The sequence below is a fragment of the Cryptotermes secundus genome, unplaced genomic scaffold, assembly GCF_002891405.2.
Source record: "Cryptotermes secundus unplaced genomic scaffold, Csec_1.0 scaffold70, whole genome shotgun sequence".
NCBI lineage: Eukaryota > Metazoa > Arthropoda > Insecta > Blattodea > Kalotermitidae > Cryptotermes > Cryptotermes secundus.
Window position 1 is genome coordinate 4657068 of NW_019734964.1, and position 26007 is coordinate 4683074.

Here is a 26007-nt window from a genome sequence, read left to right on the forward strand (position 1 = left end):
GTATTTCACTCTACTTACATTGGTGGGGACCGTTCAGTCATTCCTTAAGCATTCGGACCTCCACTGGGTCGATTCTAATTTAGCCCTTATACCGCAACCCTTTAAGAATGATTTCAACGGAACTCTCCCATACAGCCCTATGTCTCCCAAGTAGCTTTCTTCCTTTCTAATTTTTCGATTAACTTTCTGTAGGCCTGTATATTCCTCTCAAGTCAAGGAGGATGCGGTGGGCAGGGCATGTAGCACGAATGGGGGAGACGAGGAATGCGTATAGGATATTTGTAGGAAAGCCAGAAGGAAAGAAACCATTGGGAAAACAAAGGCGTAGGTGGGTGGACAATATTAAAATGGATCTTAGAGAGATAGGGTGGGATGGTATGGATTGGATTGATCTGGCTCAGGATAGGTACCAGTGGAGGACTCTTGTGAACACGGTACTGAACCTTAGGGTTCCATAAAATGCTGGGAAATTCTTGAGTACCTGCACAATTGGCGGCTCCTCCAGAAGGGATCAGCTCCATGAGTAAGTTAGTAAGTATTATTATTTTGTTTATTGCTAGTGGGGTGGGACTAAGTCCCTTGTACTGTGGCCACTTCTGGACTATTGTATCAGCCCCAGATGATAGGTTAGGGTGATTGTGGAGCAATTGGTGGAATGAAGATTGCCAGGGGAAACCGAATTACTCGGAGAAAACCTGCCCCAGCGCAACTTTGTCCACCACAAATCCTACTTCACCAGACCCGGGATCGAACCCGGGCCGCCGCGGTGGGAAGCAAGCGACTAACCGCTTGAGCTATGGCGCTGCCAAGTAAGTAAGTAAGTAAGGCCTGTATATTCCACTTATCAGGGAAGAAGTAACTTAGAGAAAACATCTTGCAAGAAGGAACATTCACAACGAGAAGTCCTTCCTCCTTCTTAGTTAAATGCCGTAAAATTGTTGTTTTGTTTCAATTATCGTCTCTTAAATCTGTAGGCTTAACGGAGGAAAATTAATGAATCTGGAATCACCTCTTTTGTCTACCCATCCGCTTTAGTATTCCCTTCTGGCATGCATCAAGTTCCGCAGAATAGTGTTTAGTGATTTTGTAGCTTTTCCTTTCTTTCTCTCTTCTTGCCAGAAATACTTTTCAATTAAGATCAAGCTCTAAGCTCTCCGGCCGTAACCAGAAGGACGCTCTTCGAGTGCTTCAATAAGATCCTGTATAAGTTTCTTTCTGAAATTTCTGCATATTTTCCAGCTAACCTTAAAAAATTCATTTCCCTCATAAAATGACAATATAAGGTGTCTGAATGGGGGTAGCGCTTTTCCCTGAGGGCGCTAGTTGATGCTTGAGATCACGTGGGTTGAGAAGGCAATGGGAAGCTGCGTGTACAGTCTGTCCAAGTGCATCGACTTCTCGTCACTAGAGTTTCGTGATGCTGCAACGTCCATCTGTTCATCGAACAAATAATAACATGAGCAGATGATACATGGTAATAAAATTCAGCATCGCAGTGAATGGTCAATAAAATATATCACGCGGTTCATCTTTTCTTTCCTGAAATTTATAACAGAAAGAATTAACTCCACATGGAGCTAAACTTAAGTTAAACTTATTCTCTCTCTTCGTCATTTCGGTGTAAATTGCGTAAGGAATTGCTGAGGAAAGTAAGAACAAAGTTTACTCCTTTGTGCTTCTGCCTCTAGACAGATATGACAAGGAAAAGGGCGGTAGCTTTCACTTCTCAGACAAAAAGGAAAGGCTTTCAGAGTACCAAAATAAATTTATTTCGTTATATAATTGATCAGGGGCCACGCGGTAGCGTAGTTGGTTGAGGGCCTATGCTACAAGCCGGAAGGTCTCGGGTTCAAGTCCCGATGAGGTCATTGGATTTTTTCAATTGACCTAGTCCTAGCCGCTCTATGGCCCTGGGGTCGACTCAGCCTCTAATAGAAATGAGTACCAGCAATTAATTAAATAATTTTCCTGGGGAGTAAAGCGCGACCGGCGCGTAAGGCTGACAACCTTACCGCCATCTTTGAACCGATTGTCTAGATCAGGCATGTCCAACGTGTCGATCGCTGGACGATATTTGGTCGATCTCATAGGCCTATAAGGAAATTATAGGTGAGAAGCCTGTAAATTCACTTGCAATATAATGTGGTTATATTCAGATTTTTAAGGGAAAATACGTGTTAAAGTAGTCTGTACCTTCAATGTACGTTGCTTTTACAACAAACATCATGTGTCGTGTTATTTTTACCAGTATTTTAGCTTAAAGTGAGGTACGACGATAGGAGGGGGTGGTGTTCACGTGCTACATGACCTGCCCACCTCATCCCCCTTGACTTGATCATTCTAATTATACTTAGAGAAGAGTACAAGTTATGAAGCTCCTCATTATGCAGTTTTCTCCAACCTCCCGTCACTTCATCTCTCTTCGGTCCAAATATTCTCCTCAACACCCTGTTCTCAAACATCCTCAGTCTATGTTCCTTTCTTAATGCCAGAGACCAAGTTTCACACCCATACAGAATCACAGGCAAAATTATAGTTTTGTATATTCTAATTTTTATGTTTTTGGACAACAGACGAGAAGACAAAAAGTTCTGGACTGAACGGTAGCAAGCATTACCCGAGTTCAATCGCCTCTTAATTTCCTCCTGAATCAGGTTTCGATGTGTTAGCGTTGTTTCCAAATATCTGAACTGTGCCACATTTTCAAAATATCTGTTTCCTATCTTTGACGTTATCTTGCATAAATCTGACAGTGATCTGATAAAATCCATCTGCTTCCAGTCCCTCTTAATTTTCTTGAACATTCCTAATGTCACATTGCAAAGCAAAGTTTAAAGGCAATTCTGATAAACTGTCTCCTTGTTTCGAAGTTAATAACAGAGCCCCAGAAGCAGTCAGTACACCGACAATACACAAAGAATGTTCAAATATCAATATACTCCACGCCCAAGCCCACAGGGTATTGTTCCACCTCTAGAAATATGCGCAATCTATTATGAATTCCCGAGTCGCAATATGAAGCTCCAAAAGCCTCGGTTATGCCTCCCCCTATCCCCCCTTGCGATGCAGCTATATTCTCACATACCCGACCAAGGGAAATATGACAGACATTTCCAATACTTATGAAAATATTAATTTCTATTCTTTTTCAGTTGTTATCGCACAACGAAAATATATAAATACAATTCCTTTTGTGGCTCAGTACAACGGTCCAGAAGGGATGAGAATCAAACATCAACGCTTTTAACCCAGACCGGTGTGGGGTTCAAGCCAAGATCCAATTAAATCCAAAGAATGTAAATTGTCAATGAATAATCCGTCGAGTGTAACAATGTTTTTAGGTCACTTATTTATCTCACTTGCCTTACATGTTTCGGTTCAAGAGAAACCATCATCAGAGGCACGTTACAAACACATGAAACCACTGGCGTTGTATAATGTACACAGTATGTAAGCTGCGTGAACATTACATTATACATTATACAACATTATTGTACATTATACAACGCCAGTGGTTTCACGTGTTTGTAAACGTGCCTCTGATGATGGTTTATTTTGAACCGAAACATGTAAGGCGAGTGAAATAAATAAGTGACCTAAAAACATTGTTACACTCGACGGATTATTCATTGACAATTTGTGACTGATAGTGTAACGGACCAAATATGAAACAATTCAAAAAACCAAAGAATGTACGTACATGCTATTCCCAATGAAGATGCTTCTGGGCTGCAGGGGAGAAATCAAGCATAACCTGAAAATATACTCATCTATGCCCTATTTAACGATGAAATTTAGGGTGGAGGGCACAATCTTCTTTGTGGACCATTCACAGCGTCCCACGTTAGGGTAAATGGTGAATTTTGAATTGGAAAGGATTTAGAAGGAAGTGGTCCAGGCTTCAAGAGACAACCACACAATAAACCTCTATAATAAATATTTATTGATGCTAGGATGAATAAACGGACGAGTTTCTTACAATAACCAAAACACACTCCCAAATATCCAACCTGCTGTGGCTTCGTTAGTCGTTGCTTAGTAGCGGTTCGGACAATGTAAATTCCTATGCTTCTGTATTGTTTCTCCTTGTATCATTTAGGCCTCCTGTTGGTCCAAGCTCATTAATTTAGGCACCGACCGGAAAGGAATCACCGGTTTCTACAGTTACTTTAATGTCCCGTGTTAGTCCGTCACCATGGAAACCTGATTAATGAGCCGTTACTTAGCACCGGATTGTTCTTTGATTGCGATTGACGAATGGCGTGTCGGAGGTCCGCACGAATGCATTCTATGGACATTCATTTCAAAGATCAATCATGGTACAAGATTTACAATTCTACATTCAATTGTGCTAATATTGTTTCCACATCACAAGACAGGAAGACGGCCGAGAATGACGCTCATGAGGTTTGACGGAAATCGGTCAATTAGTGTCTATTAATTGACGTTTTGTACTGAAATCAGGGAAACTGGCGTACAGATACGTGGAGCTCGCTTATCAATTTCTGATCGCTGTGACGAATCAGATAATTAACAGAAAGACCCCAGAACTGAATATCAGGGAATATTTTTGTGAAGGTGGTGTTTAGTGGTTCGTCGTGTTCCCTCACGCGAATTACCGGCACAGCGCTTAATGAACCATTATCCTGTCTTTTTCTTATTATTTTCCATCTACTGTTCATAACGAGCTCTTCATCAACCGCTAATTCCAAGAGTAACAAGTAACTAAACAAAATTTATGGAAAAATTAGAACGGAATTTCTTATGCTCGAGATATGTACATACCTAATGAGATAACGAACACGAAAATAGCTGCTTAGGCTCATAAGAGCATAACGACTATGACTATAAGCGGGAGAAATTGCAGCGGTTACGCATAAACGGAAAATTATTTAAAAAAAACAAAGCAGGAACTGATAAAAATCTGAAAACTTCAACCAAATCCCTCGAAGATTAACTGTTATATGGAATTTACCTAAAACGGTGCTTGTATACTTTTGATTAGTGAAATTTCATAACCAAAACCACAAACAGGATGTGTCATAACACTGCAGTAATAAATTGTTGGATGGGGGAAAATTCTTTCTATAAAGGGGAAAACGTAATGTGTATCGACATTGCTTGCCACCTCTATGGATGTAATGCACTTATACGCAAGCGCGACGGTAAAAAAGACACCACTCTTCAAATTACAAAAAAAAATATATATATATATAAATATTTGAATGAACTTCAATTTTACGTAAATAATGAAGTCAAAGAGGCTCGTTCATCTTTTCAACAAGGTCGTTACAAAATACAGAACATAATACTGACATTCTCCTGTTACGTAATTTAGAGGATTATCTCTGAACTTGTAATGCAGTTACTAAAATCAACACACAAAAACAAATTAGTTTCGTCGCCTGACGATAATAAGCTCTCTCAGTTTCGTAAATGACTTCTGGTAAGAGATGCTGCAATATGTTGAGTTTCTCGGCGTGTGACTCGACCCAGAAACATGGTGACCAACTTGAGCGCGTCTTGCTGGCCTTCAAGGCAGGGTTCTTAGCTCATCTTCTGCCGCATCACAGCTCTCAGTTATGGTAATAGGTTACAGCATCCAGTGCCTGCCTCTGTCGTTGAGACATAGGAAACCGAGGAGAAAGTATTCAAGGTGCTAAACACTGTACCGAAGGGTGAACAAAATGACGGGTATTACAAGACCAAACGCTGAAATTGTATAACATGAAAACAAACGCTGAAATAATAACAAATGAAATACGAGTTCATCGAGCAAGCTGATGCAGCTGTTACGCTCTAGCGATTATCTCAAGTGCGACAACCAGCTACTTTCATGAATAATTAAAAAAGATAAAAAGCTAAAGCTGTCCTTATGCTTACCTAATTAAGCACTACGCCATGAAGGCGTATACGGGAGAGGATATATAGACTTACATTTTCTTGACCTAGGCACTAGCTGGAGGTGAGAAGTCAGCTTTACGCCCCGGCCGCTTTAGCCCCCGGGGAAAAAGCCCGCGATACCCACTGGATAGGAGGTTGGGCGGGCCCCAGAGCCGGTCTTGACGAATGGAAAACAGAAAATTCTTGCCCCTACCGAGACTCGAACTCCCGACTCTTCGGTCGTCCAGCCAGTAGCCAGTCGCTATACCGACTGCGCTATCCCGATTCCTGACGAAGTAAGTTTTTGTTGTAAACCGTTTTGCAGATTCTGTAAATTCACTTATTGCTTTTAGGTAGGTCTACTGAGTCTGTGTAACACGGCTGCAACTTTCCGCCTTAATTCCTTGGAAAACAAGGACTGTTATCACGTGAAAGGAGTACAATCTCCTCTGGTGGGCTGCAGAAGAACATGGCGGTGAGCGTGCTCCAATTTAGTGAGCTCCTGTAAACTGGGGGTAATCATGCTCTCCTGTGGCTTTGTTTCAAATTAAATAAATTAATAATAATAATCTTCTTTGTATGATTTGTTTTACAAGACCAAAGTAACATGTTCTCAGTTATGAGACCATACAGAACGTGTTTCTAACTTTCAAATGGGGCTCCGGGAAATGTTGCAATAAGAACATCTTGTCGAAAAGTTTGTGACGATGGTAGATTCATTGAAAGAATATTCTGTCGGGTATTGACCAATGTTTCGGGTATATTTGACATACACGACGTTTCGGAAACTGGATCCGATTCCGTCATCAGCTAAGGGGACAAGAGTTAGATCCTTCTCAGTTGCGCTCCTTACAAAGAACTAGACTTATATTCGAGAAGTAGCCTATTCCAATCTCGGCTGCGGTATAGCCTAACCTGACAGATTTCTCGTTGAAGAAATCAGTCTTTTGGGATGTGGCGCCGTGTAGATATTAACAGACGTTTCGGAGGAACGTATCGCCTCCATCTTCAGGGTAGAAGACAAGAAGAAATCCTCGAGCGAACCAGTCTGTTGCACCTGCTCACGCTGGTTTGCTCGCGGATTTCTTCTTGTTTTCTACCCTGAAGATGGAGGCGATATGTTCCTCCGAAACGTCGGTTAACAATATCTACACGGCGCTACATCTCAGAAAACTGTTTCTTCATAGTCACCGCCGTGAAAACCTCAAATCTTACATAGATTTCTCGTTCTTTTCTTTGGTGTCTCCAGTCGAGCACTGTTGTAGAACTTTGAAACTTATCATCACTGCCTCCTTCCAAACCTTTATCTATTTAACACATAATCATCTTCCTGTATCATTCGACTTACTGGTAAAACCACGAGGCGATCCCGTATATAACTAGACGTATTTGGAGAAACCTTAAGGCTATAAAATTAAGTGGAAATATCAACGCGTTTATTTAAACAAAAAAGATCGCCTTTCCACGATAAACATAAGCAAATAATGAAACGAGCGCACTAATTTGGAAGGTAAGTGGAATTTTTGTTGCCGACGTATTTTGTAGTTAAAAATAATCTGAGAATCAAGGAAGACAGAATTCAATAGCAACTTTTTGTACAGAACATTTTGTCCTCCCGCCTGATATCTATGTATGTAGAAATAAAACATACAAAATTATAATTTTATGTAGTTTTGTATGAGTGTGAAACTTGGTCTCTGACATTAAGGGCAGAACACAAACTTAATGTATATGAGAACAGGGTCCTGAGGGCAAAACCTGGACCCAAGCGTGATTAAGTAACATGTTTAGAAAAAGGGCATAGGAGCTTCATAACGTGTACTCTTCGCCAAACATAATTATAAAGATCAAGTCAAGGGTGAGATGGGCAAGGAATGTAGCATGCATGGAAAAAAAAAAGATCGTGATGGGAAAACAAGAAGGAAAGAGACCACTAAGAAGACCAAGATATATGTCATTGGATGATATTAAAATGGATCTTAGATAGGATGGGGTGGTATGGAATGGATTTATCTGGCTTACGATAGAGACCAATGCGGGCTCTTCTAACACGGTAACGAACCACTGAGTTCCATAAAATATTTGAGAGTTATTGAGTAACTGAGCGACTAGCGGCCTCTCAACAAGGACTCAGCTCCATGGAGTTAAAGCTACGGGTCTCATTGCTACAGCATAAGCGTGTTCAGTAAAGCATTATGTTTGTACCATGCAGAACCATTGCCTATAAAGGCAGCTTAGTTGCCGTAGCTGAACACAGGTCAGTTCTGTTCATCTCACTCTTCAGTGCGAGCTACGAAAGGCATTCAGATTTTAGGGTCAAGAATGCCGCAAACAGGTAAATGAATGTGCCAAGCGCTAAACTGACATGAACGTGAAAAGAAAGCGTAACAAGGCTCGTGAAGCATAGAGATTAGAAAACATACAGATCTTTGTCTACACGCGTACTCGTACTAACTTAAGACAGTCAGCTAACAGCCCTTGAAGTTCTATGTGAGCTTACTTGTACATCGACCTGCAAGCGAGCCACTTTTGGGTGAGAAATGCCACTGAGTTCTTTCTAGCTTTCAATCTTCCTCTTTTCTGCCTCATTTCATTCCTTCACCCTTTCTGTCTTTCATTCCGTCTTGATTAATATTTATTTCTTGTATTTGTCTCTTTCCTTCCCTAATTTCTTGATGTCTTACTTCATGTCTTTCTTTCGTCTTCCGGAAGAGTGCAACAAAAGACGGTTTTGTAGAGAATTAACGGGTGTTTAGACCCTCCGTACGGTATTCTAAAACTAGAAAACAATGCCGAATTAGCCCTGGTCTCAGGTGATTAAATAGCTATGTAAATCTGACAGGGGTTGTCCAGTCATTGAGGTTAGCTCTTTCTAAGGGACCCAACAGAGTAAGTGTCTTTCATTCATCTCCCTGAGGACGGAAACAGATCAAATTTCTAGTTTCTAGTATAAAGGACGATGGACAAAGTCCAAAAACCCAGCAATTCTGAGTGTTATACACCATCGTCAGAACCCTTTAGAACCTACCCGACAGCCTAACAGTTCACGATTCCGTAAGATTTCACTTAGATGGTACATCGTCGCCTTACTTCTCAATGATTCCAGCTACAATTTTCAGCAATTTTCATGTTACAAATACATTTAGTTCCTTAAGGCATAAAGGCTGTATATCCACAAATAAACTAAGTAAAATCACAACAGAAATTACAAGAAAATTCCTCCCCTTTTGTTCTCCCCACACTGTTCACTATTCAAGTTGCAAACACAGCATCTTCTGTTCCTCTGTCAATTCGCTTAATGGGGGGTGGAGTCCAGTTGGGTCCACTCGGCACGGTGGCCACTGACTGGCCTATTGTACCTGCCCCGGGTGATTATGATGATGGAGAATTTGGAGGAATGAAGATTGGCAGGGGAAACCGAAGTACTCGGAGAAAACTCGCCCCAGCGCCACTTTGTCCACCACAAATCCCACTTGACCAGACCAGGGATCGAAGCCGGGACGCCGCGGTGGAAAGCCAGCGACTAACCCCTTGAGCTATGGCCCGGCCTCTGTTCCGCTGTTCCACAGAATGCGGATATAGGCCCACGAATAGTAACGATAATTCTAAATGAGGCTAAGGCTAAACTAAAATGGGCGTGTAGCCTGAGGAAAGAAAGGCCCACCAAGAAAATAAGGTGACAATTCATGAACAACTTCAAAGAATGTGAAAAAGAGGCAATGTACTTGGAAATCTAGGACAGAATTCTCAACGATAAAACATGTTATTTGACATTAGTTCTCGTCTGTATGTTGGATCGTCTTTAAAGTTTGTAAACATCATAATAAATTCATATCCATATAAAGCCAGAATACTCGTAGCATACGCCGTAAACAAAAGGACTTCCCCTACTGTGAGCCGGCTTTCCTGCAAAGAAAAAATAGGTTTTGTGACTATTTTAAGACTTATTATCTCCTCTCTGTGACGCACCTGTGCCAGACAGGAGATGTATACCTACTCTATTCAGGATGTCTTTGGGCTGCATATCAGTAAACAATGGGTTGAGGCGACAGTGTGTTCTGCTTAGTTTACACGTCCAAGGAAGTTTTCTTTGTGCAGAACATGCAACAGTAGCACGTTAAGACACGGCGAACACTGTGGATCAGTCGGTAAGTAGTAAATGCCGCTTTCAACTCCTCCCGCTAGCTGTCTCTCGATTGAAAAGTGTTCTATATTGTTGGATAAGACGCCGTGTAGCCAAATGAAAGTCGACCAAGTCTCAAGGAATATATCACGTCCATCTTCAGAGTATAAATAAAAGTTTGAAAGAAATCACCACGGCGTAGGTATGAATGGCTTCAACTGTTGACATTTACGAGACTATACGGCGTTATAACTCAGAAGACAAAAATCTTTAGAGTCACCTCTGTGAGAACCTCAAACCCAATTTGCCTCTCGTTTGTTTAGGCATTTCGAATGATGTATAGAACAAGAATTTCTGGTTGAGCACAGTAATTTACGGGAGTCACTGGTTTTATTGGGAGCACGCGGTAGCGTAGTTGGTTGAGGTACTGTGCTACAAGTCGGAAGGACGAGGGTTCGATTCCCAATGAAGTCACTGGATTTTTCAATTGACCTAGTCCTTCCAGCCGCACTATGGTCCTGGGGTCGACTCGGCCTCTAACAGAAAGAAGTACCAGGAATATTCCTGGGAGTAAAGGGAGGCCAACGCGTGGGGCACAAATTTATCTTCTTTCTTATTACAAGGAGGTCGACTGTTACTGTTGTGTTGTCTAGTTTATGTAGTATGTTTTGCTGCGTAGTCTATGCTGCTTCTCGTGCTCAAGAAACAGCACAAACAAATCTAGCCAATAATAAGAGAATCAGACGAATAGATGCATGGTCCACTAGAGCAACAGACACTATGCTGAATACAGCATACTACACTTTAAAATTAATTAATTTTAAAAATTAGTAAAATTAATTTTTAATTTTTAAATTTAGTTCATAAATATTTTGTATTTAAATCAACATCTAGCTATTAGAATATAAATGTACATAAAAAGTAGTCATTTTAAAGATATGTATATAAATATGAATACATGGTTTACAATTAAATAATAAAAATGTGTAAATCACAACACCTGAAGATGGTTCTATAAGGGTCGAAACATGTAGTCGAACATAAGCTAATAAATTACAGTTGCGTTGACGGTGGAATTTGTATTATTATTTATACTCCTAAAGCAGGACGCGAACATTAAACATAGCTTTATCTTTTTTACGTTCATCACTTAAAACAACAAGCCACGCTTCTATCAATACAAAGGTACAATTATACATGATCTAGGTCCTTACAGCGGTGGTTATGGGGATCTCTGTCTTCTGTGTTACAGCCCCGTGTAGTCAGTTGAATTACTCTGTCATGTTACGGCAGAATGCTCGAGTGTGGGCTACACGTACAGACGGAAGGACGAACATGATGCTTATTCACCACGTAATGAAACCCCAACTTAAAAATATAACATTCTCGAACATGACCTTCTTGTCAGCAGTCATGCGATGTGCGTCCATCACTGGGAAATCAGAAACAATAGACAATGTACGTGTGTCACGGGGTATGTTCCGAATACCGTATCATTTCAAGCAGCATAACTTGTCATGACACATAACCTCGTGTTATGTCAATACAAGCTGCAATTTCATCCAAGAATGCACTGACGTGGTTACCAAGAACACGAGTATTTGTCCCCGAAGTTATGCAGATGATATCCCCGTAACATTTATGTTCTCTGGACAGCTATTACGCAAGGCATTGCTTGAAAATGAGTAAATGCAATTTAAAGGCTGCTTGTTCATACTGTCACGTGTTAGTGACTATATATGTGCTTGGTAATTGGATTTATTGAAACACTATAACCCGTAACTACAAGTAATTATAACGCTCTCACTAATTCGCGCAATCTACTTCTCTCTAAAGAACAAACTAGGTGTTCTCAGTTTTCGGTGTCTTCAACAGTCTTTGAATGGTAACAGGTCCCAGTAATGGTCCTTGCTGGCCTTCGAGCATCTCATAACTAACTCATGATGGCGACTAACTCTCAACTCATGACTGACTGTAGACATAAAGTCAAAGTTGCTACATGGCTCGCAGTTTACCTCCAATCAGATAAGATATAAAAGTTTGTGACGATGGTATATTGCTACAAGTATTGTTTTTGGACATTATCCATCGTCTTGTCTATTTTCTAAAAACCGTCACGTTTATTTTTTAAGACACAACGTTTCCGAGACTTGATTCAGGTAAAACCTACTCAGTTGGGTCCAATAGATAGAGCTAGCCCCTATGTCCGGGCACCTATGCCAGTATCAAGAAGGGGTTCATAATACGTCCAATCAGTTAGTCTTAGTGCCAAGACTTTGAGGCTCACGACCAGAGATTTTTTTCATCTGAACCCTTGTTGTCATAGCCCTTATGTAACATCCTATCTGATGAGAGGATATGTTTGTCTGTCATGAACATGCTTCACCTCGACTTTCTCAAGTGTATATATATCGAACACGTAGCATGTTATTGAAAATTCTTCCTTATGCACTATATACAAGTTCCTATATCAATACAGGCTTTGCAACGTGATTATACATATCTTAGGCCGCGCCATAGCTCAAGCGGTTAGTCGCTGGCTTCCCATCGCGGCGGCCCGGGTTCGATACCGGGATGTGGTCAAGTGGGACTTGTGGTGGACAAAGTGGCACTGGGGCAGGATTTCTCCGAGTACTTCGGTTTCCCCTGCCAGTCTTCATTCCACCAATTGCTCCACAATCACCCTCACTCATCATCTGGGGCTAGTACAATAGGCCAGAAGTGGCCGCAGTGAAAGGGACTTAGTCCCACCCCACTAGCAATACAAAAATGCCTATCTTACTTATCTTACGCTTCAACGGCTGCTTAGTCACATGCAAGGTCATAAGCTTGACCACCATCAAGTTTAAGCTCTTAGATTTTCTATGTCTGGCTTCGCCTTGTCCTACACTATGAACATGTTCATTCTCATGATTTTGTGTGGCCTCTGCTTGTTGACTGCACAATTTTGTTATATAATTGTAAACACATGGAAGGTTGAAAGGTATGTACAAGTCGCGGACCGGTGTGCACTTGGGAAATTTCCAATAAACACGGGGAGCGAGATGGTTATACAGAAGTTCCTGGAGCTAGTAGCTACTACACAGAAGAGGTTCCTGATCCTATACGTCGTTTCGACTTTGGCAAACTGCAAAGGCAGGCCATTGCTGCCTGTTAAAGAAGAGGACACTGGCAGGGGAGTCCTGCGTTTCTTCGCCAGCAATTCTTTCGTGAGTCAAACTCTATATAGGTTACGACTACGCGAACCCGCGATACGAAGAAGACATATAATCATAAATGCTACTAGGGAGACCCTTATATTCCACAAGTGATCAGACTGGCTGCATTAGAACAGGAAAATTCAATTTCGACTCCACTCTTACGAAAATAACTTTCTTTAAGCTAGGGCCCCTGGATCTTCTCACGACAGGGGAAAGGTATCAATGGTGTGACGAGAGAGTTAATAGGGGATCCTATACAGTCATGCACCACTAATCCATCGGCGCTCCCGTAATATGACTAAATACCCAAAGAGCCCTCATTTCTCGGACAATCGACTAGCGCTGATGCGCGCGCATTACCCATGTTTACAACCTCATTCATGTCGGCCAGCCATTCTGGCAGTGTGGCAGAGCAATCCTATCAGTGTTCACTGTTTTTAATAATATTGTACACTCACTCATGCCAATTGTGCAGCTACTCAAGAACTTCCAAGCATTTTATGGAACCCGAAGGTTCATTACCGTGTTCACAAGAGCCCTCCACTGGTCCCTATCACGAGCCAGATCAATTCGATACATACTATCCCATCATATTTCTCTAAGATCCATTTTAATATTGTTCACCCACCTACGCCTTGGTCTTCCTAGTAGTCTCCTTCCTTCCGATTTTCCCACCAATATCCTATATGCGTTACTCCTCTCCCTCATTCGTACTATGTTATCTGAGAATCTCATTCTCATTGACTTGATTATTCTAATTATACTTGGAGAAGAGTACAAGTTATGAAGCTCCTCATTATGCAGTTTTCTCCAACCTCCTGTCACAACATTCTGAATAATATTAGCGAAACTATGGGCCCTAAAATGAAAAATGCAAATGTTAAAATTTGGTTCATTAACAAACGAATCATTAATTTGCGACGTTTCATGGAACCAATTAACGTCGATTAAAGAGGTATGACTGCATCCCCGAGGTAAGATGATACTTGTTTGAAGTCTTGATATTCGGCAGTCGTGTAAGCATCGATCTGTGTACAAAGAAATTCTGCATCCAGGCAGAGAATCGAAGCTGGGGAGCTCCGCACAGATCCATAAGTCTGACAAATGTGGGGCGCCAAAATGAACAAACTGGAAGCGACATGAAAATGCCAAGCAGCTTGTCTCTGGTCACCTGCTCGTGGCAGTCGTAATTTTTTTTGGAGGGGGGGGGGGTTTGGAAATGAAGAGATCCAGGTTTGTGACTTCATTTTGTTAGTTTAAAAAGCGCCTGTATCTGACTTTTTTTTTTCCTTGGCACTACAGCCCCAGTGGGCCTAGGCCTACCTCCATGAACTTCTCCTTTCACTTCGGTTTTTCTAGATCTTACACATTTGGTAGGACTCCTTGGGCGGGTGATCAGATCGTCGCAAGGCCTCTACGTGTACACAAACACAGAAAAATGCATACAGACAAACTAAACATCCATGCCCTGAGTGGGATTCGAACCCACGATCTCGGTTTCCAAGCGAGCGAAGACAGTACATGCCTTAGACCGCTCGGCTACCCTAATCGGCCGCCTGTATCCGACTACTTACTTTAAACTGCTTTTTAGCCTTTCCTCCTTACTTTGAAAAAAAAAAAACAAGGCTTCGAAGGTCATTTTGCGGTCTCTGTGTCTATACGTGTCTATTCGTACGTGTATTCTCCTTATCAACTTTTGAATGCCTGAAACAACCTTTACGTACATATATCATGGCATCCGAGCCCATATCAACGGCGTCCTTAATAAATCCTTCCCACCAGTCTGTGTCTGTATGTATATGTTGCTAGGCAACGAACACACGCAACAACAGAAGAACTGTTGGACGCGTCGTTTTCTATACCGTTCGAGTCGTACTAAATGTAGGTCTGTGGGTCTGTCTATGTGTCCCGCAAACGTCGATAAACAACGACTGTGTAAACACGTTCCCGCAGCAACGAATAATTCTTGAAGGCGTCGTTCTGTATGCGGTTCTTGTCGTATCAAAGAAAATCAGGGAATTACTTCTTCCATGAACTTCATATTCATTTAACGACACTTTAACATTTACATATAGCGAGAGATGATATAATTATGTATGATGAATTCAGGAGCAAACACGTGGAAGTTGTAATGACATACTGTCAGGTATTTCTCCGGAATGTTTGGACGGACTGCAGAACCACACTGAAAGCCTTAGTCGGAACAGTAGATTTTCAAGACGATATTCATCCTCGGGACTTCTTAAACACACAAAACTTACGACTACACCACGAGATGTTATATACAAAAAAATAGGAGGTAATCCATCCGTGGGAAACGAAACTATGACGACGGGGAATGTTACACTTTCCCTCACCTGTGATGTTGCACGGTTTATTTGGATCATCACTTTCGTACGCAACATTAAAAATTAATGCAGACATAGCTTGTTTAATTTCAGCTCCACAGAATAACGTAACTTGCTTATTTTATTATGTAACTCAATTATGGCAAATGAAACTTGCTATTTGTTTGCCGCTGCAAGCAACCTGCTTCCCAAAGGGAAGCAGAACACGCAGATGTGTCGTTCTGAACTAGATAAAGTGTAACGAAGCTTTTTCGCAGAATTGCTTCAGCGGTAAAGTTACCAGGCAGTCAGTTATTTAATCGGTGTTATTAACTTTGAAATGAACAGGCCTCTGAGATCATGTGTTGGATCTGGGGTTCTCGTATCGATGGGAATGTAGAGTAACAACTTCTGGGAAATAATTCTACGTAATCTTGTAGAAATCCACTCATGTTTTGGAGTAATGTACTGCCTCAGTCTTCAGAGTCGAAAAAGAAAGAAACCAGTAAGAGGCAGGTGGGAAAGCCGTTCCTTCTATCATTAAGGAAACACGAAGAAGGCTGTCTTCTTGGATGTGTGCCGTGTAGATATTGTGTTAACGGACGTTTCGAAGGAAACTATCGCCTCCATCTTAAGAGTAGAAGCACCTGCTCACGTTGGTTTCTCGCTTGCGAATTTTATTTTTCTTTTACCTTGAAGATGGAGGCGATAAGTTCCTCCGAAACGTCGGTTAACACAATATATACACGGCACCACATCCCAGCAAATAGCTTTCTTCATAGTCACCGCCGTGAAAACCTCAAATCTTACATTAAGGAAACATGTTTCGTTCGGAGAATATTTTCCGTTCTGACACCATATACTTCATTCTAGAGTGACGCATTTTTACTCTGAGAAAATGTGTTTAATTTTTTGCACATTATTTGTTTCCTTCTGACATTACAAAGTTTTGTTCTATCTAAGAACAAGAATCCTATGTTAAGAAAACCTGTCTGACTTTGAGCAAACATTTTTTCATCCTGGTACTGCATCTTCCAGTCTAAGAATACATTTTTTTTTTATTTTAGAGAACATATTTTTCATTCCGACACAACTTGTTACTTACGGAGAAGAAAAGCATATTTTAAAATTTGTTAAAACATACATTCCATTCTGAAGCTACAACACATTTCGTTCTAACAACATATTTCTTTTTAGAACATTTATTTAATTTTGAAAACACGTGTCTATTTTTATATTACAATATTTTCGAAAAAAAAAAAGTATCTCATCCTGAGAACAGAAGTTTAATTTAGAAAGTCTGTTCTATTCTGCGAAGTTTCCACTTACGAAGCCTGGCCCACCGTCCGTTTCGTGGTGAACTGAATGGTGAATCGTCCTTTGCGTTTTGCCAAGAATGGAAATCCGCGTTACATATGACCAACTGTTGGCTACATTCATCGGTTGTCTGTACGACAACTGTTCTCATCTGCTCTCCATACAGCCAGGCACCAAGGGACAACAGGAAAACCCGCACGAAATTCTCCAAGTAACAGAAGCAGCCAAATTTATAACGTCAGATATTATCATGGTGGGACTCAGCATCAATTTCAGCAATAATTTTGGCTCTAAATTTAATGTTAATCCCAATTTCAAATTTGATTTTAAAGTAAACGCTTCCTTCTATTTTTATCATGAATGACAATATGAGCCGGGATAGCGCAGTCGGTATAGCGACTTGCTACGGGCTGGACGACCGAGGGGTCGGAATTCGTGTCCCGGTAGAGTCAAGAATTTTCTATTCTCAAAGTCGTCCAGACTGGCTCTGGGGTATCTCCCAGCCTCTTATCCAATGGGTACCGGGCCTCTTTCCCCAGGGATAAAGCGGCATGAGCCTTAAACTGACAACTCACCAACTAGTGCCGAATTCAAGAGAATGTGGATCTATACATCCACTCCCCTATACGCCTTCATGGCGTAGTGCTTAATTCGTCGAGCACATGGACAACTTTACCTTCATCAACTGGCCTGATGGAATATAGAACAGATGCAACTACCTGAGGGTAACCACATGGTGTTCGAAAAATATCGTGTTTTGATCTAATTAATTCAATGTGTGGTGTATAACAGTGACTGAAGGCCGCGCCATAGCTCAAGCGGTTAGTTGCTGGCTTCCCACCGTGGCGGCCCGTGTTCGATCCCGGGTCTGGTCAAGTGGGATTTGTGGTGGAAAAAGTGGCGCTGGGGCAGGTTTTCTTAGAGTACTACGGTTTCCCCTGTCAATCTTCATTCCACCAACTGCTCCAAAATCACCCTCACCTATCATATGGGGCTGGTACAATAGGCCAGAAGTGGCCGCAGTACAAGGGACTTAGTCCCACCCCACTAGCAATAAAAAGAATAATAGTGACTGAGTAAACAATAAATAATTATATGACAGAACAACATCACTGACGTTTCGGATACAGGTGAAGGATGGATGTAAGAAAATGAACTGAACGCAACAAGAGGCTACGTTGTAGAATTTAGCTAATATACAACGTGTTACTGACAAGGAAATTAACCGCATGTGGCGAAGGACGGCTACCGGTGATCGTTAATCGTAAGCCAATTTCTCAGTATTCAAGCAATGGAGTATGACGTCTCGAACAGGCATAGTAAACCGTCCTACATATTATGCGGTTTCTTGGAATGACAGAGCGGCCTATAGAGATGCGTTTCTGTACAAAGCGACCTGCCATCTTCACCGTGTAGTGCCTATCCTACTTATTTCTGATGAATGGCAGAACACCTTACTAGAAAACCGATATAAAACTTTTCCATTTTTAACCTACTTTCCTTATTTTGAAACAATAAAAGTTGGCTGATGAGATCACCATTCTCCCTATGTGTCTGTGTATCTCCCACCCATCAAGTTTTGAATTGCCGAACCAATCTTCATGAAACTTGGTATGTATAACATGGCACCTGAGTCCATCTCAAAGGCGTACTTCATAAATCGCTCCCATCAATCTGTGTGTCTGTAACTGTATTCCCCTGTCGTGTTCAGACAACGGCTAGGTAAAAAAAGAGTTACCGCTGCAACGAATACACTCGCAAAAATAGAAGACTTGTCGGACACGATGTTTTCTATACGGTCCGTGTCCTATGAAGAACGTAGGCGAATATTTCTTCAAGAAGTTCTTGTTATATTACGACGAGACAATTTCTTCTTGTTTGGATCACTTTGTCCGCGTATCTTATGTCAAAAAGGGAACTTGACAGAAAATGAAAAGTATGTTTACATGAACTTAACCTTCGCAAGGCTTGGAAATTACTATCCATAAACTTGTCAGAGTGTAAGTCAACAAAAACTTGCTGATTTCTTGCACACGTTGTAACACGAGTAGGAGACATGAATAGCAATATCTTAACTGCGAACACAGGTTACTTTCATGTACAGTTTAAGCTGAGGGGTGGTGTCATATCTCAGGCAGTATGAAGCCGGATCATCAGGGTAAAACCTCGCTTTCAACCTCAGACGACTTCTTGTGAGATTCTATGTCGGACGAACTGGCACTGTAGCAGGGGTTTCCCCAAGTTTCTACCAATTTCAGCTGCAAATAATCATCCTGCCAATGTTTCGCTCCTATCACCAATACGTGAGACATGCCACAGTCCTGGCTATTGTCACATCCTCGGGTTTTAAACTTACTGATTCATACGTGCCCTGGCATTTTGTTAATTACCCAGTAACATAGTTATTATTTAATATACGCTAACCAAATAACTAATTACAGAATGGTTAAAGAGGGACAGGACCGCTTCTGTGGTCTAGTGGTCAGAGTTTCTGGCTACAGATCCAGAGGTCCTAGGCTCGATTCCCAACGCTACAGATTTTCTGAGAAGTAATGGGTCTGGAACGGGGTCCTCTCAGCCTCGTGAAGATAACTGAGGAGCTATTTCAAAGAAACAGCGGCTCCGGTCTAGAAAACCGAAATTAACGGCCATGGGAATTCGTTGCGCTGAACACACGACACCTTCTATCCCCTAAAGTTGGCACTAACTTCGCCGACAAGGGACGGTCGCTCGGTCGGTATAGTTCGCTTGCGGACTACAGGCCACGGAGTTTGTTTTGTTTTAGACAGGGATATTTTAAATACGCTCAACGCAGAGCGTTCCATACAGGTACGAGCCAGCACGCAACTGCTACAACACAAGGGAACACAAGATATTTCATTCACGAAACGTAATTTATTCATTAAGATGCATGAGAAAACTGATGGAAGAGCAAGGATACTGAAGACGTTGCATCACTTCTTACGCCACTGATACTACTACAACATAACTTATTAATTTCGCCTCCTTAGATCAAATGATATTAACTTATTCAAAGTTCTCATCCTGTGAATGACTGCAGACATTTCCAACCTCAAGGTGGATCGTGATAGAATTAAAGTAACGGCATAGAAAACTTGATCAGTGGCGTGCAGATAGGTATCTATAGGAGCAAAGCTATCGAAATTTAGTTTCAGACTACGATTATTAAAATTCGAATGGTCATAAAGGCAAAATGAAAAGGAGAAGAAAAGGTAGTAACTTATTTCGAGACATTATTCCATATAGTAGCGATTAATGTAAAACATTTCAGGTATCCGATGTCCGGTTGAGACTCGAACCGTCAGTATGTTGAATAAATATCAGACTCAGTACAGAGACTCAAATTTAGAGATTACCCAGGAATTCTTCCCAATTCATCACTCATGACTCTCCAACTATAGCATAGGAGTTAATAAAATTACGTTAAATAAATCACAAAACAAACAACCAATCTAAAGACGCTGTATGGCATGTTAAGTGTCTCTTGTTACAACGGCATTTTGCTCCTCAAGTTGCGGATGAAGGACAGAACCTCCACATATAGACGGCAGCTACGAATGTAAGCAGCTGCAGACGATCTACATGAAGTGGTCCTCCATCGTGAGGGTTGAGCGAGGGGCTCACGACATCACAGCAAAAAATCCAGCATGCTAAAAAATACCATACAGAAACTCAGTCTTGTTTGTTGGATCTTGTGAACACTGCAATGAGCTTTCAGTATTCCATAAAAGACGATACAATTGGTTGACCTGCTAAGAGGCTATTAGCTTCTCAAAGACCCTGCTACTTGGAGTTAGATGTTTATTATGCAAGATTTGAGGTTTTCACGGAGGTGACTATGAAGTAAGCAGTCTTCTGGGATATCTTGCCGTGTAAATATTGCGTTAACCGACGTTTCGGAGGAACGTATAGCCTCCATCTTCAGGAGGCAATACATTCCTCCGAAACGTCGGTTAACGCAATATTTACAAGACGCCATATCCCAGAAGACTGCTTTCTAGATATTTACTGTTTACGTTAAGCAAATAGAAATTACTGTAGAACACGAGTAATATATCTGGTTTTGAAGTCACGTCATGTCAATAGATTTCTTGCCGTTCTAAATGGACATTAGCCTAGTTCACTTGAATTTCTGCCAAGTATAACGCACCTGATAATGAGGTTCGAAGTTCAGAATATGTCTCTTTGGTTTCTATCAATGCTAACATCATATTTGTGTTCTTACGAACCAGACTGTAATGGGCGAGTCACGGTATGGCGAAAATAACTCTATTCATTCCATGACTATTCGTGAATCGTCAATCATCACACCGTCTAGACTCGGAGATCTGCTGTCATGACTCGCACGTGCCATTCTTTCAATCATTCAGTCCAGACAGAGACCTTAAAACGATTCATCATGCACGAGCGCTCTTCATATTAGAACTTATACAGTTAACGTATTTGACAAAACATGGTTACTTAAATAAAAACAATCGTCTCAACATGTTTAGAGACCTTACATATTCATGGCGTTATTTTGTTTTTAATTCGCTTAGTGGGGGGTGGAGTCCAGCTACGTCCACTCAGCACGTCGGTCACTGACTGACCTATTTTACCTGCCCCGAGTGAATATGACGACGGAGAATTTGGTGGACTGAAGATAGGCAGGGGAAATCGAAGTACTCGGAGAAAATCCGCCCCAGCGACACTTTGTCTACCACAAATCCCACTTGACCAGACCCGGAATCGAACCCGGGCCGCTGCGGTGGGAAGCCAGCGACTAACCGCTTGAGCTATGGCGCGGCTTTCTTCTAGGATCAACTAAGAGGTTTACTGTTTTCTCAGATGACCCTGTAGAAGTTCAGTGACGTATCGAAGGAATGTACTGCCTCCATCTTCAAGGTCGAAGCGTAGGCATCTTCTACCATATTAACGGCGTCACATCCCAGAACACAGTGCGGCCGACACTTCTACCCATTAAATTATTCACTCACTCCTTCAATCAAATAATATCTCTGTCATTCTTTGTTCATCATTCGTCCTTCCTTTCGTCAGTTCACGAGTCCATTTGCTCACTCATTCTCTTACTCAGTCACTTGCTTATTCATGCAGTTACTACACCATTTTCGCGTCCACCTACCTGGGCAATGCCATTGCGGTTTCTGCAACCCACTGAATTCTTGGGCTTTGCAAGTATCCCTACGCCTTTTGTATTAACAAGGTTTCTAATTAAGATCCTGTAGAGCCGGGTAGTCCAGAGGCAACACTCTAGCCTTTATCCGAAATCTTGGGTGGGGAATGCCTAGGTGGCACCTCGACTGGGCCCCGACGGACAGGGCCGAAAAGTAAGCCACAAAATACGTCCGGTTCCGCACAAGAGAGCGAAGAAAGCCCACTGAAACACGCCACTGCGCTGTGAGAAAGAGACACGTCACGCCCCGGCACGTTCCCACCTCGGTGGCTTTCCCTCTCAACCAGCGACATCTTCCTTTCACACCAGCTCTCTGTTTCGGTGACCCAGAACCCAGACACCACATAACCGCAAGTTTGCAGTTCATAGTAACGCGTCACTTCATCAGGATATGGAGCTATAGTCGGTACAGTGACGCATTATAGGCTGGACGGCCTGGGTTCGACCTTGGCATGAGTAATACTTCTGTCCTCTTCATAGCGTTCATATGGGTTCGCGGGCCCACCCAGCCTCGTAATCCATGGGTATCGAGGGCGATTTTCTAGGGGGGAAAGCGACCGTGGCGTGAAGCTGACCCCTCGCCGTGTTCAAGAATGATGGAGCTATACCTTCATTCGTATTATATTGCTTAATTCATCAAGCACAGTTTTCCGTGGTCCACAATTTTTAAAACCTTGCGTTCCACGGAAGGTGCGCATGTTGTAGCTGTTTAACATTCTACAGCATTAATTCTATAAATAATGAAACTTTCATATTCCGTAATCAGTTTCATGATAGTGTTTCCGGTTTAAAAATTATATGCCACGGAAATCCCGACAATAATTTAGACTCACCCTGTAGAACTAACCAATTCCTTGGAGCAGAGTGGATCTATTTCGTAAGAAACTAATATTCCCCGGCTTTTACGGAACCCGAAAGTTCATCACAGTGTTCACAGGAACCGGTTGCTTGTCCCTGTCCTGAGTCACACGAACCAACCAGAAAAGACCCTCAAGCCCTGCTTCATGGTCAGTTCTAACACTGTTTCCTGCCGAACAGGCTGGTCTAGAGGCTCTAGATTTGTATTCATATGTCCGGTGCGAGTCTCGGCCGCGAAACCGGTGATCCTCACAGTTTCTTTCACAATTGATAATGTATTTTCTTATGTCAAAATATTGGTTCTGTATAGAACGAGAATTCTCCTAGTGCTATCGTTTCACACATCAAGGTAAACTGATTATACACAGTAAGAAAAATAATGTAAGACTTCACTTACCCTTGCTCTCCCTCCACAAGTGATGATTCTCCTTAACGACCAATCTGAAACAAAAGGCACTTTGTCAGCAGCAATCATTTAGAAATTCTTATTTATTGCAGATACATTAGAATATACAAGTTTGTACATTTTGTCTCATAACTTCTGTCTTTCTTGCATTAATTCTGCCAGAATTTGTTCGGTACGCAGCGATTCATTTTGCATTTATGCTTGGGTTGCAGAATAATATTACAATAAGTCCTGCGAAGAACTAATCGCCTAGTTTCCTTGATACGACACAGCCAACAAAGAACATGGAATACAAAATTGAGGGGAGTGGCAACTACAGGGGGGGGGAGGCAAACAGACAGCAAGACAGATTGTAAAGGGTTCTGACGATGGTACATAACACTCAGAATTATTGGGATTTGGGACTTTGTTCATCGTCCGGTATTCTGTATAATCAGAAAACATAAAGTTTCGGCAACTGGATCTGTTTCCGTCTTCAGGTGAGGAGGGAAGTGACATCTACTCTGCTGAGTCCCATAGAAAGAACTAACCTCAATCTCCCCTCTCATCACCTGAGAACGGAAACAGATCCAGTCTCCAAAACGTTGCGTTTTCTGGTTTCCAGAATACGGACAATGGACAAAGTCCAAAACCCCAGTAATTCTGAGACAGCTAGGTGATCACATAAGCCTCCTAACAAACATTAATGAGAGGGACACACACAGACATACAGACAGAAATATGATACCATGAGCCCCTAACAAAAATAAAGGAGGCAATACACAGAGAGACGGACATACAGAAAAGTCATTTCATATGGCTCCCTTTATGGGTTTCAAAATAAAGAAAGTAGCCTAAAATGGCTATGGAGAAATAGGGAGTGACTCTATTAACTGGATTAAACTGATTCAGCATGGAAGAGAATCCTTCACAGTCTCCACCGTGGGAACAAGTCTACAGTTCCTGTAGGCAATGAGGTAATTTTCCGTCAAATTTGTAACGGTCATTACACTGGTTACGCAATCTTCTCCAGTCTCTCCTACGAACGTTTAACGATTCTGGTTTGTATGTTATTTATCCGATAAAACTAAATTCGCTGTGTCAGCTATTATACATTATTCAATGCAGATGGAAGAGGGCGGGGTCTTCCTGCGTTTGATTGATGGCTCTGAGCTCTAAAGGTAAGCTACAATGAAGTCGATGGAGGAAAGGAGGGTGGTTTCTTGTACCGGAAATTCAGGTTTGACGGTAATGATGATGACGATGTGTCAGTCTAGTCGTGACTCCAAGTTATGATGGAAAAGCAAGTAGACTTTATAAAGACGAGTTATCAATCACGACTCAACGCAATTTCTGTCGATGTCTCAGGTTCCTACTAATAAGTTTAGGTTTCCGCGTCACGAACAGTTCCCACTTGCAGTTTCGCTACCGCGGTCACGCTTCACGGGATTCAGCAAAATCACGTAGGAATATAACTCTATTTCAGTAACCAAACCAATATGTGTAAGTATCCACTTGAGCCTCTAACCCAGACCTCGCTATTGGACACGATTATAAGCCACTTCAAACCATCTTCGAAACGCAAAGCCTATTATTGTTATTATAATTTATTATTATTATTATTATTATTNTTGGCCTCTGTGTTGTTAAGTTTGCACGTAAATAAACACGAATTGAATTAAATTATCATTATCATCCTCATCATCATCATCATTATTATTATTATTTTATTTCTATGTACTCGTGCTAACTTTGTAATTGGCCTATGTGTTATTACGTTTGCACGAAAATAAACATTAATTGAATTGAACTGAATTGAATTATTGCGGTGAGACTGAGTTCACTTGGTACTGCGGCCACTACTGGCCTACTGTACCGGCCCGGATGATAGACGATTGTGATCGTGGAGCAGTTGGTGGAATGAAGATTGTCTGGGGAAACCGAAGAACACGGAGAAAACCTGCCCAATTTTAACTTTGTCCACCACAAATCCCACATGAGAAGAGCCGGGCTGGAACCTGGGCCGCCGCGGTGGGAAGACAGAGACTAACCAACTGAAAACCTAAGGTTCATCTCAACTGAATCCTCCCATACTCTTCTCAATCTTCCAAGAGAGCAGTTTTCAAAAGTTTCCTACAAAAAAAAAATTGGTTTGCATTTATTATATCCTTCATTTAAATCACGTCTATCGTGACTGCCGTTATTTCACTATACTTCTGCTTCAATTTCATTTCTATTCATCTTCTCGTTGATCTCACGTACATACACTTCGAAATATTATCACATGATTTGTTGCTCATAGCTGGTTACGTTATGACAATGCAGTAGATGGTGGTTTCGTGACTTGTCCACACATTACATTTATCTTCATTTGTATTAACTTTTTAGACACATTTTCCTAATGATAATATATTCAATTTCGAACCCAACTTGGAGTATAATTCTCCACGGAACCAAAATCATGTCCTAGAAGTGGCATAACAAGAATTCAGGGGGGCTATCTGTTGCTTCTCAAGAAAAAATGCAGACTTTTGTGGTTTCCTTCACCTAACCAAAGCACATGTCCTTGCCACTCGCGTATTTATGAACCTTATAACCAATATGTGAAGAATATTTGGGTCTATCTTCAAGGAAATATATGAACAGGGCACGGAAATAAAATCAGAAACACGATTTATGAGTTGCAAAATGAAACGAATACAACGAAAAGTATGGCGCAT

The 26007-nt window shown here is 41.6% G+C and overlaps 1 protein-coding gene across 4 annotated transcripts in view; it reads right to left on the bottom strand.

Moving 5' to 3' along the window:
• The window catches only part of LOC111869011 (Ig-like and fibronectin type-III domain-containing protein 1), a 631957-nt gene that overhangs the window by 402778 nt on the left and 203172 nt on the right, over positions 1-26007 (bottom strand). For all 4 annotated transcript variants that reach the window (XM_023860183.2, XM_023860182.2, XM_023860181.2 and 1 more), the window contains one exon: positions 23300-23343. The gene's annotated coding sequence lies outside the window, so the exon portion shown is untranslated. The remainder of the gene's footprint in view (positions 1-23299; positions 23344-26007) is intronic.